The following is an 18,554-nucleotide window of genomic DNA, read 5'->3' on the forward strand; positions in this document are numbered from 1 at the left end:
AATCCATTAAGCTTTCACGGATACATTGACACTAGTTGTTACAACGTTGACATCAGCCTCTGCAATTACTCATCCTGTTTGCTGCATTAAGAGATCAAATATTACATCAAACATGCAAGAGAACAACGTTTATGACATGTGCAGTGATGGTAACATACTAGCCTCTCTCAGCTGATGCATATGTAACAAGCTCAAGTCACTGCATGGCTGCAGGCGTGAGGCTGACAGCGCAAGCAAGCTCTGTAATAATTTATCGCACGCTTGCCACATCTAACACATATCAGCACGATCATTATCTTTATCAGAAACTCTGTCTTAACAGCAATCAATGTACAAGATTGGGCATGCGTTTTATTTTCTATTCCAATTTTCAGTGCTAATTCAGTTTCTAAAGATGTGAAAATGCTATGTTATGTTACCCACAAGGTGGATATGAACAGTATATGCTGACTGTTCAGTATGTGTCACCAGGGAGTAGCTTAGAACTCATCTTATCCGTGGCGATGTGGAGGGCCGCAGGTAGGGGGATATCGCAAGTCCCATTATCCGCAATGTTATCTGCAAATTTACTCCAATTATCCGTGAAAACGCACGTTTAATTAGATGAATTTTGCTGGAGCAACGCCTCTTGCGTAAAATAAAATGCTGATAATCCAGTACAGCATACTGTGTAAGCAATGTTATCTGAGGCGTTGCAACCATTATTATCGTGAAAAAGAAGTTGACTTGGGCTGGAACAACATGGGCACTGCAATGACAATTGATGAACAAACTGAGTGATGGAAGAGCACTCTAGCAAAACCCCCAAAAATCGATGGAAAACCAGAAGATGCAGTGATTAAATGAAGGCACCCAGGAGGGCATGTAACTGGAGGTGATGGTGTCAGCAATGCAACGTTCGAAGAAGAGTGGATTGATGATGGTGGCAGCATCTTAAGAGCATCCACACCTATATGGTGAAGCGTACACATTGATGCAAAATCTTTTCCGTAAATCTAATTTCAAAACGAAAAGAACACCCACAGGTGTAAAGAAATGTCCAGAAATGCGATGGTTGAATTCGGTTGTGTACACGAAGCAATAAACAATGTTGAAATTATAATTGATGGTTCAAACAAATAAGTATGTACTTGACTTAAAGCTGTCGTGACTGCAGGAATTCATATTCTTGGGTCTTTCGGTAATGTCAGGTAGATCGGTTTAAATAATTTTTTTGCTTTGAACCTATCTACGTGACTTTACCGAAAGACCCAAAAATATATACTATCATGTAATAACTTGATTTAATTTGGTTGACGTTTGCTCTTTCAAGGTATCAACATCATTTATTATATAGTACGTTGTCATTTATTTTCCACGTACACCACAGTATTTTAGAGAATAACATGTGTAACTCAACACACCATGGTGACATTAATTTCCACATATAAGTTATTTACAACCAATTTACGAGTTTACAATAAATACGAGAGTACTATTATTTCATTAAAAAAATAACTCTTTCAATGAAGCTATTCACTGGGCTTACGTGGCAGCCAAAAGCACAAACACCAAAGTTCACACTCCTTTCAATACCCAGACTTCAAAATATAAAGATACTGCAGTTTATGGAATAACCAAAAAAAAACAAATGCCCATTACTAATTACAGACAGCTCGTCTAAAAGAAACTATGGCATTGTAGGGATGGGATTGGACTGGGGAAAAGCTTTTTTGAATGACAGTACAGTACAACAATTATATGTTCACTCATGCAGCTTTAATGACTAATGTATAAGTACATGTACAGACTGTTTGTCAATCCACTCCTGGACGAGGGTCTCCCCATGCCGTGCAGGCAGTGAGGGATATTTGACCATACTTCACCACACTGGTCAGTTGTGTGTTGGTGAGAGTGGGGGGTGTACAGAACAACATAGATTTCGGGGCACTGCCGAATTACAAGAGTACAGTATAGGATGGCTTAAATACTGGAAAATAAATGTTTTATGTACTTAATATGAATTCCACAAGAACTGTGTGCATTTTTATATCGGTTCAAAATAGATGATAAAATGTCATTGAAATAATTGGGCATGTACAGTGTATTTTTGACATAAACAGTCTCACTCGAAAAGCATTGCACAGTAAGCATGCCTGAAATAAACATTACTTTGATGGCTTAAATATTTGCTTAAACTGAGCTTAAAGTTCAGAACGGTGGTTGAAAAGATTAATACTTTGTTTCGTTTAAGAATCTGTAAATACTCTTGATTTTTTTCAAATAAGTTGGTTTAAAAATAAAATATTTTGTTACGAACACAATAATTTCCAAAACCTGCCATTTACACATGAAGCAAGTAACAATTGATTGACAAAACATTCACACTATGTGGAATACCTTATCATAAACATAGCATGTGTCTCCCATACAGTCAGGTGAAATTACCTACACATGTTTTTATATACATATATTCTACATTAAAGATAATGGCACTGCAAAGGTCAACTATTTTCAAACCATGCTATAAATATTCCATAATTCACAGTCTCTAAATCACAACCTTGTTATACTCCTGGTTAATTTGAGGGTGATGGAATGTGAACACACCTTTGAACATGGTTTTCTTATTTTATGGAAATGCGTGATTCCAAGCCAAAATTGTGGGAATATATTAAGTTTATTTCATAATTAAGTACCAATTAAAAATTTTCAACAACAGATTGAATTGGTATATTCTGTGCTTTTTCCTTCATATCTTGTATAATGGCAGTACATTTGATCATAAAGTGAAATCCAAACCACCGGGTGCATCTAAAACCTAAGCTTGAAGAATAACCAAACACATGATTAGCTTTTTTTCACATTGAGGGGATTTGTCATCGGTCTGTGATTTATGTATCAACTTTTAATGGAAATATGAAGTTCGACATTTGTTTCATGTAAATTTAAACTTCAATCAAAGCTTCAGAGCCATTTTAAATATGTACAATATGAAAAAAATATCAAACAATACAATTGCGAAATCACGTTAAAAACATGTAGGTTGTATAAGTCAATTTAAAAAGTTAAAGTTATTTCATGTTCGAATGAGCCTATTTACAGGCTAAATTCCCCATTCCTATGACAGGGTTGATATTATCCATACATAATACTGTTGACTTCTCCACAAAGTGGTACAGTACTTATTTAATGATCTCGGATAGCTGATGGGCTGAGTCATTCCCCAACAAGGATTTGAATCTGCAACCGTCTGACTGCGAGCCACTCAATTTGCCCATGAGAAACCTGGTCGTTAACCTTGTGCGTAAATATCTTCAATTGACAATGACTCTGGAGTAATTTGTCTCAAGAACATATACAATTACATTGCTGGAAGTCTAATGTACATCTCTTGTCTCTTGATGCCGAAATGTAGCAACGAATGTGGTTGATGATGCACATCCTGCCTTACAAATGCAGGGTGCAACAATGGGTGCATGGCAATGCTGTCATGGGTCAGGCCATGTATCGTGGGGCACAGAGACCCTATTGGATGGATGTTGAATATGGCTTGGCTGAGCGTGTTGGAAGCTGGGATGAAGTGCAAAGCAGGAGTTGCCACAATGGCTTGGTGCGGTGATAAAATTGCTGCCGGTGCAATAGAAATGCGTGCCACGTTTTGCTGAGGAATTGTGTGCAGTTGTCCCCAAGGCTGCATATGAACGAAGGGTTGAATTTGGTGTATATGCCCATTAGAGATCGGAAACTGTGCTGTATAAATCAATGCCTGATGTTGCAAGAGGGTTTGATTCACGTTGGAAAAGGACGCCGCTATTGTTTGGGGCACGGGCGCCTGGTAGTAAACAGGGTTGTGACAAGGTGCTTTGAGAAATTGCGGCTGGGTATTTGAAGCGATGTTCAGTCTGGGAAACAACTGTTGCTGAAAGTGGAGATGAGCCTCATGTCGCAAATGTCCACATTTTTCTGTTTCTTCAACGGTAAAGGAAATTGTGTCGGCAGAATATAAATGGGCATTCACGCTATGCTCTGCTTCCAGTGCTACCCTGCTATTTGTTTGGGCTATGGGGCGTGAGAATGAGTTGTTTGCCATTGCCAAATTATGTGAGATTGCATTTTGAATGGTTTCCATTTGAGCAGGCTCATTTTCTAAACAAGGGTTGCAACTTCCAACCCTGTTAGTTCCATCAGCAACGTAGGTATTCTTAGCTGGACTTAATTCAAGAGTATTTGTTACCCGGCATATACCAGGCTTGTTTGAAACGGTTGCTTTAGCGTCGGTCACGCTGCCTCTCTGGGACACAATGATGTCTGGATTTAATTCTTTTGTTGTAAGTATACTCGCATCCTGTGGAGTCCCAGTGGTCCTTTCTTGTCCAGCAACGTGTTGGATCAAATACGATTCTCTGGACATATCGAAATCCAAATTGTCTTCACCATGTGAAAGAGTCTGTCCACAATTTTGTCGAGATACATCCGTTAATGTAAATTGTGATTTGAGCATTGAGATTGTACATTTCTCATTTTCATTTGTATTATTGTGGGAATGCACATTTTTTGTCTGAATTGTCTCACAGCTTTCTTTGTCGATGATTTCCTGGCTCTCACAATTTATCTGTGGCACGTGGACAGACACGTTGGCGTTTTCCACGTACGGACTATCCACCTGAATGCTCTTCCTTTCGGACATTTTGTAAACTCCAAAATGGGAATGGGATTTGCTGTCATGAAGATAATGTTGTTTAAACAAGCTTTTCTTATTTATGCCGGTGTTCTTTAGATGATCATGACACAAACCGTTTTTTCTCACTTTTGAGGCAAGCTGTATTTGCGTTGGACACTGACAGGTGTGGCTGATGCTGCAGGGTTCCTGGCAGCCCGAGTTACAAACATAGCTCAAACTCTCAACTGTGGCCGTGCCTTTTTGCTCGGTCCTATTGGCAGTGACGCAACAATGCCGATTACGTTTGCTCCTCCAGAAATGGCTGCCGTAACATTCATTGGCGTCATGGGTTCCGTTTGATGTGTGGTGTTTCCTTCCGTATAAATTATTGCTGCATCGTACAGATGAGTTCGAGTAACTTACAGATTTGTAACTGCTCCTCCAGTTTTCTTGCAGCATTGAGCGAGAGCTGTCATTATGCAGAGAGTAGCTGGAGAATACAGAATGATGCATCATGCCATTGGGCCTCTGACAAATGACATCATCAAATCCTAATGCTGATCTACATGCAGAATCGTTGCATTTAGTTTCCACCTCCATAATGCTGTTATTACAGTTAATCTCAGCATTGTCGGTAGACTCCTTTGAATGAAAACTACAGACTATAGCCGTTTGATTTTGATTTTCAACTTTCTGCTGTGTGTTTTCTTCCAACTGTGATTCTGTTTTACTTACCTTTGATTTCACATAATGCTCCATTGATTTTGTATTCCCATTTCTGTGCTTGTATGCCCAGCATTCTTTAGCAAAACCCGATTCCTTGTCTCTGCTCTCCCCCAGGAATGTGCATTTTCTATCAAATTTTCTTTTAAAATTGTTTTTCAGCTTTGTACTATTCTTTTCTTTCCAAAAACAATCTGAAAGTCCATTTTGTATCAAATTACCTCCCTCATGCCACAAAGGGTGATCTTTGGCGCTGCTCGTTGTCCCGTTTGTCTCAGAGTCCTGTATAACGTATGGCTCCGGATCTAGGCTGTGGTCATGTGTCGTTTCAAGGCAGAGTCCTGTCAGCTGGCACTCCTTGCTGCCCTGTCGAGTGTGTGCTTCAATACTGATGTCTGTCATGACAGATGGATGCCATTGCTGACAATCGAAGGCTTGGCTTAACCTCATTTGTTCAGGAGGAGACTTGAAGGAAAGTGGATTACAGCTGAAAGAGAGAGATGGTTCTGTCTTAGTGAACTGTACAAGTTCTGCTGGCCACTGCAAGGTAGCGGATTCATCCGCATTAGTCACAGGAAAAAACATCTCTGGTACTTTTTTCGACGCTTCTTCCAGAAGGCAGTTCTTGTTGAGGAAACCTTTATCAGTGTCTAAATCCCCTGGGACGCCAGCTTGGCTTTCTGTCGGAGCTTGTTTTCTATGCACATTTTTGTTTCTGGCTGAAGAGTTTGCCTCAGGATCATTATTAAAATCATCTGTTTGTTTGATCGAATTTGAACCACTGCTTAAAATGTTATCTTTAGTTTTGTCTGTCAAATGTTCCTTTATTTTGATAATTTGTTCTGACGACGTCTTGGTAATATTCTTAACAGACAATGTATTCTGTATGTTTGCTGCCGTTGAAGAGCTCAAGACTTGACGCTTCTCTCTACACAGGTGTGCGGTTTCTTTTTGGTAATTTTCCATGGAATGTTTCTTTCTTTCTGAATCTGCAAACGTGTAATCCTCAGTTATATTTAATCTGCTTCCAGTTTTAATATCCGCTTTCACCAGCCCAGGCACTGATGTGAGTCTGCCATTGTTTGCAAGCGTCCTCACACCCCTATTTCCGACGACCTCCTCTGTATCTTCGCTAAACACGGCTGCCGACGATTCCAGTTTAGCGTTCACTTTTCGAGCAAACGAGAACGAGAGGCCGACCCTGTGTGCAGAGACCGCGGGGCAGCGCGTGACAGATCTCAGCAGCGGAGAATTTGGCACCCGCAAGCCCTGAACTGCGCCCTTTGATCCGCTCGCAGAATCATTCGTGGCTGAATCCCCCTTTCCTCCGAGGGCGCGGGTTTCTGCCGTCTCGTCCGTGCAGCCGATCCCTTGTGTGCCCCCAGCAGCTCGCGACTCGCCCTGCAGGACCGTCTCCTCACGTGGTTGTCTGCACTGGGCGGCAGAGTCGCTCCCAGGGATGCTGCAGTTGATAACAGCGGCGGCAGCAACAACGAAATGTCACCACACGTAGACGACGCGCTCTGGTCCATCGTCCGTCTTAACACGACTTGAGTACGCGAGCGATGACTGTGTCTATTTTTGCGCTGTATTTAAGGCAGACAAGCCAGCTTCGTGGAGGGGGGGCATTAATATTGTTGGTTTCAAATGTACAGACGTAAACAAATTATGGTTGAATCGCATAACACGCCGTTTAGAGACTACATGAACACGTATTTAAATAGGACCGTTCTATGTGAAGTCTTCTAACTGTTAATACAATCAAATAACACAGACCTATATTCTGAAGACAAAAAAACCACGTTATCCAATTAGCAATTTAATACAATGTGGATTTATAGAGAATCTAAACATAGCGATATCCGTCGCAAAGATAATTTAATCTGCAAATTGAACCATTCTCCTGTGATGAAAACAGACAATGCAAATGTTAGAAGACCCCTGTGGTTATGCAGGCAATATCTAATTTGAATACATCTGCACGCGAGTGTGTGTGCATACGCATTATGAACACAGCAGTTCAGTCTGCTAAAGCGTCAACTATTTTCTTCCTTCATGGCAGCAAAATAGTTTTATTTGTCATTAAAATTACTTATTTATTTTGTATTTAAACCAACGTGTGTATGAACTCAGAAGGAAAACTATTTAATACTATACTCTTTGGTTCTTTCGGTAAAGTCACGTAGGTATAAAATAAATTAAATTAAATCACGACGTTTCGGGCGCAACACAAGCGTCCGTCATCAGGTGGGACAACCACAGCAAGAAACAATTGCTGAAGTGGGCAAAAGGGCTGCCGTGACAAGAGGCTATATAGGTAAGAGAGGGGGGAGGAGCCAGGGAGGAGAGATAGAGAGAGGGGGGAGGAGCAAGGGAGTAGAGCTAGAGAAGGGGGGAGGAGCCAGGGAGGAGAGATAGAGAGAGGGGGGAGGGGCCAGGGAGGAGAGATTGAGGGGGGAGGGGCCAGGGAGGAGAGATAGAGAGAGGGGGAAGGAGCAAGGGAATAGAGATAGAGAGAGGGGGGAGGAGCAAGGGAGTAGAGATAGAGAGAGGGGGGAGGAGCAAGGGAGGAGAGATAGAGGGAGGGGGGAGGAGCAAGGGAGGAGAGATAGAGAAGGGGGGAGGAGCAAGGGAGTAGAGAAAGAGAAGGGGGAGGAGCCAGGGAGGAGAGATAGAGAGAGGGGGGAGGAGCAAGGGAGTAGAGATAGAGAGAGGGGGGAGGAGCAAGGGAGTAGAGATAGAGGGGAGGGGCCAGGGAGGAGAGATAGAGGGGGGAGGAGCAAGGGAGTAGAGATAGAGAGAGGGGGGAGGAGCAAGGGAGGAGAGATAGAGGGAGGGGGGAGGAGCAAGGGAGGAGAGATAGAGAAGGGGGGAGGAGCAAGGGAGTAGAGAAAGAGAAGGGGGAGGAGCCAGGGAGGAGAGATAGAGAGAGGGGGGAGGAGCAAGGGAGTAGAGATAGAGAGAGGGGGGAGGAGCAAGGGAGTAGAGATAGAGGGGAGGGGCCAGGGAGGAGAGATAGAGGGGGGAGGAGCAAGGGAGTAGAGATAGAGAGAGGGGGGAGGAGCAAGGGAGGAGAGATAGAGGGAGGGGGGAGGAGCAAGGGAGGAGAGATAGAGAAGGGGGGAGGAGCAAGGGAGTAGAGAAAGAGAAGGGGGAGGAGCCAGGGAGGAGAGATAGAGAGAGGGGGGAGGAGCAACGGAGTAGAGATAGAGAGAGGGGGGAGGAGCCAGGGAGGAGAGATAGAGAAGGGGGGAGGAGCAAGGGAGTAGAGATAGAGAGAGGGGGGAGGAGCAAGGGAGTAGAGATAGAGAGAGGGGGGAGGAGCAAGGGAGGAGATAGAGGGGGGAGGAGCAAGGGAGTAGAGAAAGAGAAGGGGGAGGAGCCAGGGAGGAGAGATAGAGAGAGGGGGGAGGAGCAAGGGAGTAGAGATAGAGAAGGGGGGAGGAGCCAGGGAGGAGAGATAGAGGGGGGGAGGAGCAAGGGAGTAGAGATAGAGAGAGGGGGGAGGAGCAAGGGAGTAAAGCTAGAGAGAGGGGGGAGGAGCAAGGGAGGAGAGATAGAGAGGGGGGAGGAGCCAGGGAGGAGAGATAGGGAGAGGGGGGAGGAGCAAGGGAGTAGAGATAGAGAGGGGGGAGGAGCAAGGGAGTAGAGATAGAGGGGAGGGGCCAGGGAGGAGAGATAGAGGGGGGAGGAGCAAGGGAGTAGAGATAGAGAGAGGGGGAGGAGCAAGGGAGGAGAGATAGAGAGAGGGGGGAGGAGCAATGGAGGAGAGATAGAGAGAGGGGGGAGGAGCAAGGGAGTAGAGATAGAGAGAGGGGGGAGGAGCAAGGGAGTAGAGATAGAGAGAGGGGGGAGGAGCAAGGGAGGAGAGATAGAGAGAGGGGGGAGGAGCAAGGGAGTAGAGAAAGAGAAGGGGGAGGAGCCAGGGAGGAGAGCTAGAGAGGGGGGAGGAGCAAGGGAGTAGAGATAGAGAGAGGGGGGAGGAGCAAGGGAGTAGAGATAGAGAGGGGGGTGTGGGGTAGGGGGAGTGGAGTGCTGCTAGAGGGATTAGAAAACGAACAAGGCAAAATGTCGGGGGGGGGGGGGGGGGGGGAAGTGGGCTGGGCTGGGAGTGGGAGGCTGAAGAAACTGGAGATGCGGTTACCCGTCCTAGTGTAGTGTGTTATTACAGAGGCGCCACACACTATTGTTTGAGGCAACGCGTTTCATAAACAACCTCACTAATCTTATTCTTAGCTCTTTCGGTAAAGTCACGTTTAAGGGAAACAATAAAATAACAAAATTTATATAAAACAATACAAATTCTCACGACGTTTCGACCATAACACAAACGGTCGTCATCAGGTGTGTCGGTTTGCATAAATTTATGAAAAACGTCGGCGCCACGCGCAGCGATTTAGCAGTTTATTTAGAAGGACTAGTCCATCTATGTTCTGAAAAGAGGAGGTGGGAGACGAAAAAATTAATGTATGCTGTCTGAAAGCCACTGTAAGCGTGAACAATCAAGTAAGACCTGAAATGGTTTATCAAATCTTTCCAATGATTGCTAAGCCAGAATCCATCTTCTTGGTTGAAATTGTCTCTGTGCTTGTATATGTGGATAGCCTCATGCACAGAGACAATTTCAACCGAGAAGATGGATTCTGGCTTAGCAATCATTGGAAAGATTTGATAAACCATTTCAGGTCTTAATTGATTGTTCACGCTTACAGTGGCTTTCAGACAGCATACATTAATTTTTTCGTCTCCCCCCTTCTCTTTTCAGAACATAGATGGACTAGTCCTTCTAAATAAACTGCCAAATTGCTGCACGTGGCGCTGACGTTTTTTATAAATAAATACACTGTTTAAAAATAAATAAATTTATGCAAACCGACACACCTGATGACGACCGTTTGTGTTATGGTAGAAACGTCGTGAGAATTTTTATTGTTTTATATAAATTTTGTTATTTTATTGTTTCCCTTCAACGTGACTTTACCAAAAGAGCTAAGAATATGAATTACTGTAGTCACGAAAGCTTTAAATCAAAACCTCATTAATCACTTAGTTCTACGGTTAAGTGTGGCTATACTGTTCCTAGACTGTTCGCTATGTGTGTGTGAGCTGAACGAACGGGCCAGCTAGCACATACGCTGCCTGACCCACGATCCCCAGCTAAGAATCTACGGCAAACGAGGAGCGAAGAGCGAAGACCCCTTGCGTTGATCCCCATGAATGAGCCCCGAATCCCCGAACGCGCTCCCCCTTTATTGACGGCGCCCCCGCTTCCGGTCACGTGTCCTTAACTCCTCCAATCGAGACACCGCTTCAGGTAACGTGCCCTTGACTCCTCCAATCGATGCCCACTTCCGGTCACGTTCCCTTAGTTCGTCCAATCGAGAGGCACCGCTTTCAGCCACATGTCCTTAACTCGTCCAATCGGACACCGCTTCCGGTCACATGACCTTAGCTCGTGGCTGGCGCGACCCACATAGACATCTGTGTCTCCATACTTACAGTAGTGACTTTATTCACGACACTACACTAGGACGGAAGCTGTAATATTTACGAAAATTTTTAGCAGAGTAAATTTAATGGCAGTGAATCTTGAACAAAAGTATGTCATCAAACACTTCACTGCAGTTCACTTTAGCACTGTATTAATGACAGTGATTCTTGACCAAAACTAAGTCATAAAACACCACTTCATGTCACTGTAGCACTGTATATAACTGAGCTTCAATTTGTTCAAATTCACTGCTCTGATACTTTATTCTCTTCTGCTTTCGGTCGCTGGGGTTGAAATAAATTGGAAATCGATACAATATCTGGAAAATCAACGAGAAATGTCTATTTTACCATAATGTAGAAGCATAAATTAGACTTCCCTTTTGTCTCAAGTACTGAAGAAATAAATAACGACACCAAATCCACTTTGTTGCTGCGTAGCATTATGTATTAGATTCACTTAATAAAGAAACGTCAAACTTAAAGCGTTATTGCGAAAAAACATGTCTTTCCGTTCGAGCTGCATGAGTGTAAAAATTCACCCGCTCATGAATATTATGGGGGTGGAGTGACGTCACGTGCGGGACAGACATTCTTGGCTCATTATAGTAGTAATACAGTACCTATAAAATATAGATATGAACTGCAATCGCCCAATACATTTTTATAGCGTGTACAGAAAATTGACTTATTTTATGACTGTTAATAGCATTTCATTCCCGTATTCATTACTAATGTATACATAGTGATTTTTGTCAACGCTACGCAAAATATTACCTAAATTCACAGTTGATGTTAATTCCCATGATGGAATGTATCGATTCCAATCAAAATTCAAACTAAGTTCTAAAGGGTAAATGTTCCAAGGAACATGTTTACGTGGAATATTATCTCCAAGATGGGAACATGCCCAGCTGCTAATGCTCCAAACGTCCAATTTCATTGGAAATAATGAGCTGTGGACATTTAGCAATACTAGTTCTGTTTATTTTGGTCATTGTGCTCGAACACATCCAGAAGGTTTCCCCTTTTTAATACTCTGAAGGGCAGAGTTCACATGGTCAGGTGTGACATCTGGAACGTCCACCTCTGCACACTCGTGATAACCTAGATGATAAGAGTTGTGCATTCATAAATGTACTTTCTGAATCTGGCCAATGGTTTAATCCCTGGGATAGATGGTTCCATCTATCTTCCTCTTTGCTACCATTTGTGAATATCCAATCCAACCTTGTCCTTGCCCTTTTCATGCTCCCATTATTTTCTATGATGTCTTCATAATACTGTTGTGTTGTATTCCCCTATTTTAACATTTGTTTCATAGTTTTACAGAGTTCTGTGTATTCAATATGTATTCAGCATCTTCATCTATTTTTATCTCTTCATGTTTTCAGATAATTTGGTATTTTTTTAACCTTTCTTCCACTTTTAATGCACTATCTATGAGGTTTCTAGTTTTGTGACTATTTCAACTGGTGATATAATGTCATCACTTTACTTCTCTTGGTATTTGATTCTGTTGTTTTGACAATGTAATATTGGTAGCCTCTTGGTCTAGGTTTTTGCGATTAACTGCAGTATATGATTATCTTTATTTTATAATTAAGTTATCTGCTCTAACAACAAACAATTACGATTAATAAGTTAGAACGAGTGTATGAAGACCTTTACCAATTATTAAAGATAAAATGCATTAAAAAATTTGAAAGGGTAACTTATGAAAACACTGTTAAAAACAAATCCAGAGATACAATGATTAGTAAGTTTGGCATTGGAGTGAAGAATAATAGAAGTGAGCATCTGCTCATGTTTGCAGCCACCAAGCCGATTGGGATACAAAAATATATATTGTATTTCTCGCCAGACCCAAAATTTGTAGTTTCCCTCTGAAGTAGAAACAAACAATCTTTACAAATATGACTTAAATCAATTGTTGTGTTTATAAATTCGATTTTACACCAAATGAACACTGATCCACTTTCACATTAAGAATAAAATAAAGTTTAAGTTCAATTTCAATATGGTGACAAAAATGTGTTACAACCTTGACTAACAAAATGTATTACAAAACTTTAATTAACCACTTTTACGGGGTGCATTGAGTTTTATCTCAGCCAGTGCTCATTGTTGCCTAACAGAGGAGTAATATTCTTTGGTTCTTTCGGGAAAGTCACGTAGATAGAAAAATAAAAAAGGGAATAAAAACGACATTTCGATCGCAACACAAGCGGTCATCATCAGGAAAAGGCAGGTTAGCCTCTAAAGGCAAACTTTATAAAGGTTTAAAATGGGCGTAGCCCAAGTGTCAGCAGCATGGGCGGGGCAACTAATGTTAACGTGAGTGAAGGCAGTGGTCGACAACGACGACGCTGGTGGTGGGTTTCCACCAATTAAAGGGCTGCCAGGTAAAGGTTTAACATGGGCGTAGCACAGGTGTAGCAGCATCGGCGAGGCAGCTAATGTTAATGTAAGTGGAGTAATGTTGCAACCTGCAGAACGTGTGTAAGAGGAGTAATGTAGCAACCTGCAGAATGTGTGGTAGCATGGGTGGGCAAATAATTCCCAGAATGTGAAGTCAAAGAGCATACTCTTTGGTTCTATTGGGTAAAGTCACGTAGGTAAAAAATAAAATAACAAAAATCACGACGTTTCGGCCACAACACAAGCGGCCTTCATCAGGTGAAGGGACAAGACTGTCTGGAGGACAGCGCTGGAGTGAGAAAAGCCACGTTCAGATCACGACCTTTAAGCTGTGTGAGAAGAAACAAAGCGCCTTGACAAAGGAATTAGCATATAATTTAGCATTGAAATGGCTGAGTGATTAGCTTGTGACTGGTCACAGAAATGGCTATGTTAAAGTTAAAGCATACACATCCGCAAAGGCACCCCTTGACAAAGGAATTAGCATAGAATTTAGCATTGAAATAGCTAAGTTAAAGTATACACATCCGCAGAGGCACCCCTTGACAAAGGAATTAGCATAGAATTTAGCATTGAAATAGCTGAGTGATTAGCTTGTAACTGGTCACAGAAATAGCTATGTTAAAGTCAGAGCATAAACATTCACCGAGGCACCTAGTACAAATCAAACAGGAGAATTTAGCGAAACACAGCCACGCTCAGACCGCGGACCTTTAAGCTGTGTGCGAGCAAACAAGGTGTCCTGACAAAGAAATTAGCATAAAAATTTGCATTTGATTGGCCGATTTTAGAAAAGAGGTGGTGTACATGCCGGTGGACTTGCCGTTTGGCCCGGGGGGAGGGGGCGAGGGGGAGTTTACCTATTGATGGTGTGAAAAGGGAATTTATAAGAGCTGCGAAAGTTTGGGGTACCACTACTTGAAAAATATACTGTACCATTGAAATTAGTTTAATATTTAGTTCGATTTAGAACATCTTTCCAATGGTTGCTTAATTTGAAACCATCTTCTCGGTTGAAATTGTGTCTGTGTTTGTAGATCTGAATTGCCTCGTGAACAAATCTCTGATAAAAACCCGTGGGTTTGCAAAGAACCTTGGTATCGGAGAAAATTATATCGTGATCACCCACAGCGTTGTAACAGTGATCAGCCACGGCAGAATAATTCGTTTTGCCGAGTTTCAAATCTGATTTGTGCTCGCGAATTCGGTCAGAGACATATCACTTTGTCTCTCCGATATAGCAATCACCGCAGGTACAACTCAAAGCGACATGTGAAGCGCGCGTATATTCAATCATAAACGATCGCTGAGGCTCCTGTGCGTATTTACACAGTGCATTTTATGCAGGGTGTTTACGTAGCGACGATCGCATCAACGGTGGGGCGTGCGTATATTATCATCAATACAGCCGTCGTTTTGCCCGCGTGCCTGTGCCCGCGTGCGTGTTTGCACAGCGGATTAAAAGCCGACCCACCGGCGGGAGGGGTGTGCATTAGTGGTGGTGTACGTGGGGAGTGTGTGGGATAACTCCAGGCGGTGGTAAGCCAGCCACTAGCCATGTCCCTCAGAGAGGACGCTGGTGCGGGGGGGGGGGGGGCGATCACTCGATCGGCAGCAGCCCGGCGATAGGGGGCCGAGGAGGATGGCTTAGAGGAGGAGGGGGGCGTCAGCCCCCACAGAACTATGAGAGAAGACACGAAGCTGCGGACTGTCGCGCAGGTGTTCTGCAGCTGAGCTAGCTTGCTGCGAGGATGTGCTCACCAGCGCAGCTGTTTGATTTCCGCCAGACAATGCACACGCCGAAGGGCTCGTCCCCGCCGTCTCTCCTCCCTTCGAGAGCGAGAGAGCACATTCCGCGCAAACTCCCGCTGCTTCAGCTCCTTCAGCCTCTGCGGTGGGGACATAGGCACCACAAGCAGAGCTTTGCCTCTAGAGTTTCAGAAGTGTACTTCCAGGGAACAAGAGGTTATGTTATCTGTCATGGTAAGACAAACACATTCCAAGTAATTCTACAATAAATGTTTACCAAAGTGTAAACTGCATACAAGCGCACCTTATAGAAACAAGATTCAAATAAAATAAAACATCCTTATGCTATATAACAATTGTATACAGCATATTGTTTGTCCCTTTAAGCCAATATTATTGCTGAACGTGTTGGATTTTTTTATAGTTAATTGCACCGGGCAGTATAATTATAGGGGGAGGCCGAGGGCAACTTCTGATATAAGCACACCATTTCAGATATTGGCCCAGCTTGCCTTGCTGCCAAGGGGTGAAACTACTGGACATCTGTGAAAAATAGTTTTATAGCTCATAGAATTCTTCCAGTATAAATATTCGGCTTTTTCTTATACTTTAATAAGTGAATCGCTATCTGGAGTGGAGCATAGTGCACAGTCAGTCGCCAGCTAGGCTGTAACGGACCTGCTTGTGTGCGTGGTCATAAGAGTTAATGTGGTTGTCGAACTCGCGGTGCTTGTAGTACTGCTTGTCACACAGCTTGCAGTAAAAGTTGGCCTTTAGGTCCTCAAGGGTCCTTGTGACCCCTTGCTCCTCACCCCGCTCCTGCAAAACGGAGAGGGCACTGGATTACAGGAGAAAGCATTTATGTAGAAGTGACCCTGGCGGCTCAGAGGTCGGACAGCCGTGTTGACATCTGACCCGCCCTTACTGGACATCCGTGAAAAAATTGCGTTATAACTCATCGGGTTTCTCCAGGATAAATAAAGATTCTGATTATGAGATCCTAGGTATGAATGCAGGCAACCAACAGCCTGTAATTAAACAGGGTACCTAAGTGCATTGAGATGGTGGTCTCAGGCAGTCACCAATGACTGCATAAAAAAAAAAACCCATCACATTCAATTTGGTTGATGCACTTTGGTTAAATTCCAGCACTCAGAATTCAAATATCAGCTTGACTGTCATGGACATTGCCCTCAGAAGTGTTTTTCTATACCACGTGAACAATAAGTAGCTTTGAAGTGACCTCAGAGGTAGCCATGTAATAGCCACTTCTGTGAGCTGTTCCCTAATATGCAGGGTTGCATTGCCCTACGAGAGATCAGAATGGATACGCGACGATAATCGGGATGAAACTGGAACAAAACAATACAAGAAAATGTGTTTTTTTAAAATAAATTAGATGAAGGAGAAGAACGAATGCGTCCAAGAATATAACACATCCCCTTATATAATTTACACACAGTGCAAAAGCAACATACAGAATTCCTAACTTCCAATAGGATGAAGTATTTTTTACTAATTCGAATAATAATGTTACAACCCCTTTGTTAATTCACTGGGGGGGGGGGGGGGGATAAAGGACTCCCCACGTGATATCAGCCATGATGGTTGTTGACAATATATCACCACGATGGTCAGTGTGGGTTGGTAAAGGTGCATTACAGGCTCGGTTCAGATATCACTGACCACTGATGTTAGCTGTGGCCAGGAAGCATACTTAGATGTCTGTCTTACGACAACAAATGCAGTGCTGTATAATAATAGTACTAAAATATTTTTACAGCTCTTTTTTAAACTCCAAATATACGAAAACACGCCCACTGACACAACACTGTCAATAATGGGGGTTTATTGACCATACTTCACCACACTTGTCAGTGCGGGTAGGTGAATGGTGGGGAGCACAGGATCAATTCAGATATCGGTCGTCACTGCTGTTAGTCATGCCTGGGAATCGATGTCAGGCAACTGGGTTCATATTACCACTCCACCACCCTGCATACCCTCTTCACGCAGCAGTATAGTATCAAACTCATTGAATCCTCCATAAAAAAACACACTTGCAAACTTTTACTGGGAATGTCCATCAAACAGTGCAGTGCTGAGACACCAAACATCTCAAATAAAAGACAATATCGAAGCAATACAGAATGTGGTGAAACCTTGCTGCTTGGGATACGTTTTAAAAAACCTGATATTTTTAGTTGTTCGAATATTGGCATGAAGTACAAGCAGTCCATCCACAAGACGCTCCCTAGAGAGCTGCATGCAGGTCGACACGGTGAGCAAGTGGCAGCCGGCAGCCTTGCACGGTTACCAACACATCAATCGTGCATACTATTTTTTTCCAGAAATGTACATGAATAAAACATTACATTCTTGTAGAATACGATGCAGATTCATGTTTAATAAAAGGAAGGAAAAAAATACTGAATTAAACATGTATAATAGATAACGGCACGAAAACTTACTTGCGTGGCATTGAGTTTTGTTTAATGATAGGGAGTTTGTTGTGGTGGGAACACATCAGGCATGTCTACAGCAGCGTGCCGTCTGCACTGCAGCACAATTGTAAACGTATGTACTTTGTACTGTGTTTACTTTGCGTGATAAGCGTTGCACACGTATCACGGTCATGGGTATACTGTTGTTTACCAGTTTGTGACTTTATAGAAAAAAACATTCTGCAGAGATATATTCAGATTTTTCTTGGCAAGCTCGGGGAAAATTTCATGAGAGTAGAGCATTTTATTTTCCCGTTTTATGCTTCCATCTGTAAATATACCCTGGATAATGGTTAAACATCGTATGCATAGAAATAGGAGCCCAATAAACATGATACTGCATTAAAGCAGCGAGTCATTCATTATAAAGTTTTCCATCGCATCAACTTTTTGATATAATGGAGAGCCGCGCTGCTAAACTCCACAGTGAATTTCTGTTGACTTCCAATGACAGTGGGGAAAGGAATGGTGTGCAACACATAGCTTAGTGTGGAATTTATTGTGCTTCCCAGTGCCTCTGAGTGTTTCCAGATAGGCTCAGTGAGATGCTTCCCGAAGGGACATTACCATAGCTGTTAATGGGCTTGTCTACAGAAACACTAGTTTAACACATAAACACCCCCAATCTATCCCTGCTGATCTCCAGAGTGCTCTAGATCTAAACAGCAGCAGAGCCCACCCCTCCCGCTGCCCTCTTTCCCGATTGATTTCAGGAGTTACAACAAAAAACTGCGTGCAGTATTCCACCAGTGCGTAGATGCTCCAATGCTATTCTATATTCACAACTACATGCCACCACACTGGGTGAGTTATGCAGCCCTTTCCCTATTTCCATACACTGTATTGACCTTTCACTTTTTGCATCTCAGTGCCGAGTGCAGGGCAGGTTTGACATGAGTAATGCTGTTATTATTGTAATCCACCAGTGATAAATACTCGCTTTGTTTGTAAGCAGGTGGGAACATGTAAAGGAGGCCAAAGCCATTCATTTGCGAACTCATGACTCAAACGCTGGGAAGACATAA

At 43.0% G+C, this 18,554-nt stretch overlaps 1 long non-coding RNA gene across 4 annotated transcripts in view; it reads right to left on the reverse strand.

The window, feature by feature from the left end:
* Positions 1-408: 408 nt before the first annotated feature.
* LOC116938737 (uncharacterized) overlaps positions 409-18,554 on the reverse strand; it is a 108,348-nt gene continuing 90,202 nt past the window's right edge. For all 4 annotated transcript variants that reach the window (XR_012930867.1, XR_012930864.1, XR_012930865.1 and 1 more), the window contains 3 exons: positions 15,704-15,844; positions 15,038-15,165; positions 409-6,827 (listed from right to left, as the gene is read on the reverse strand). This is a non-coding gene — a long non-coding RNA (uncharacterized LOC116938737). The remainder of the gene's footprint in view (positions 6,828-15,037; positions 15,166-15,703; positions 15,845-18,554) is intronic.

This window comes from Petromyzon marinus, chromosome 4 (assembly GCF_048934315.1).
Source record: "Petromyzon marinus isolate PM22_M1 ecotype Great Lakes invasive population chromosome 4, UKy_Petmar_22M1.pri1.0, whole genome shotgun sequence".
Classification (NCBI taxonomy): Eukaryota; Metazoa; Chordata; class Hyperoartia; order Petromyzontiformes; family Petromyzontidae; genus Petromyzon; species Petromyzon marinus.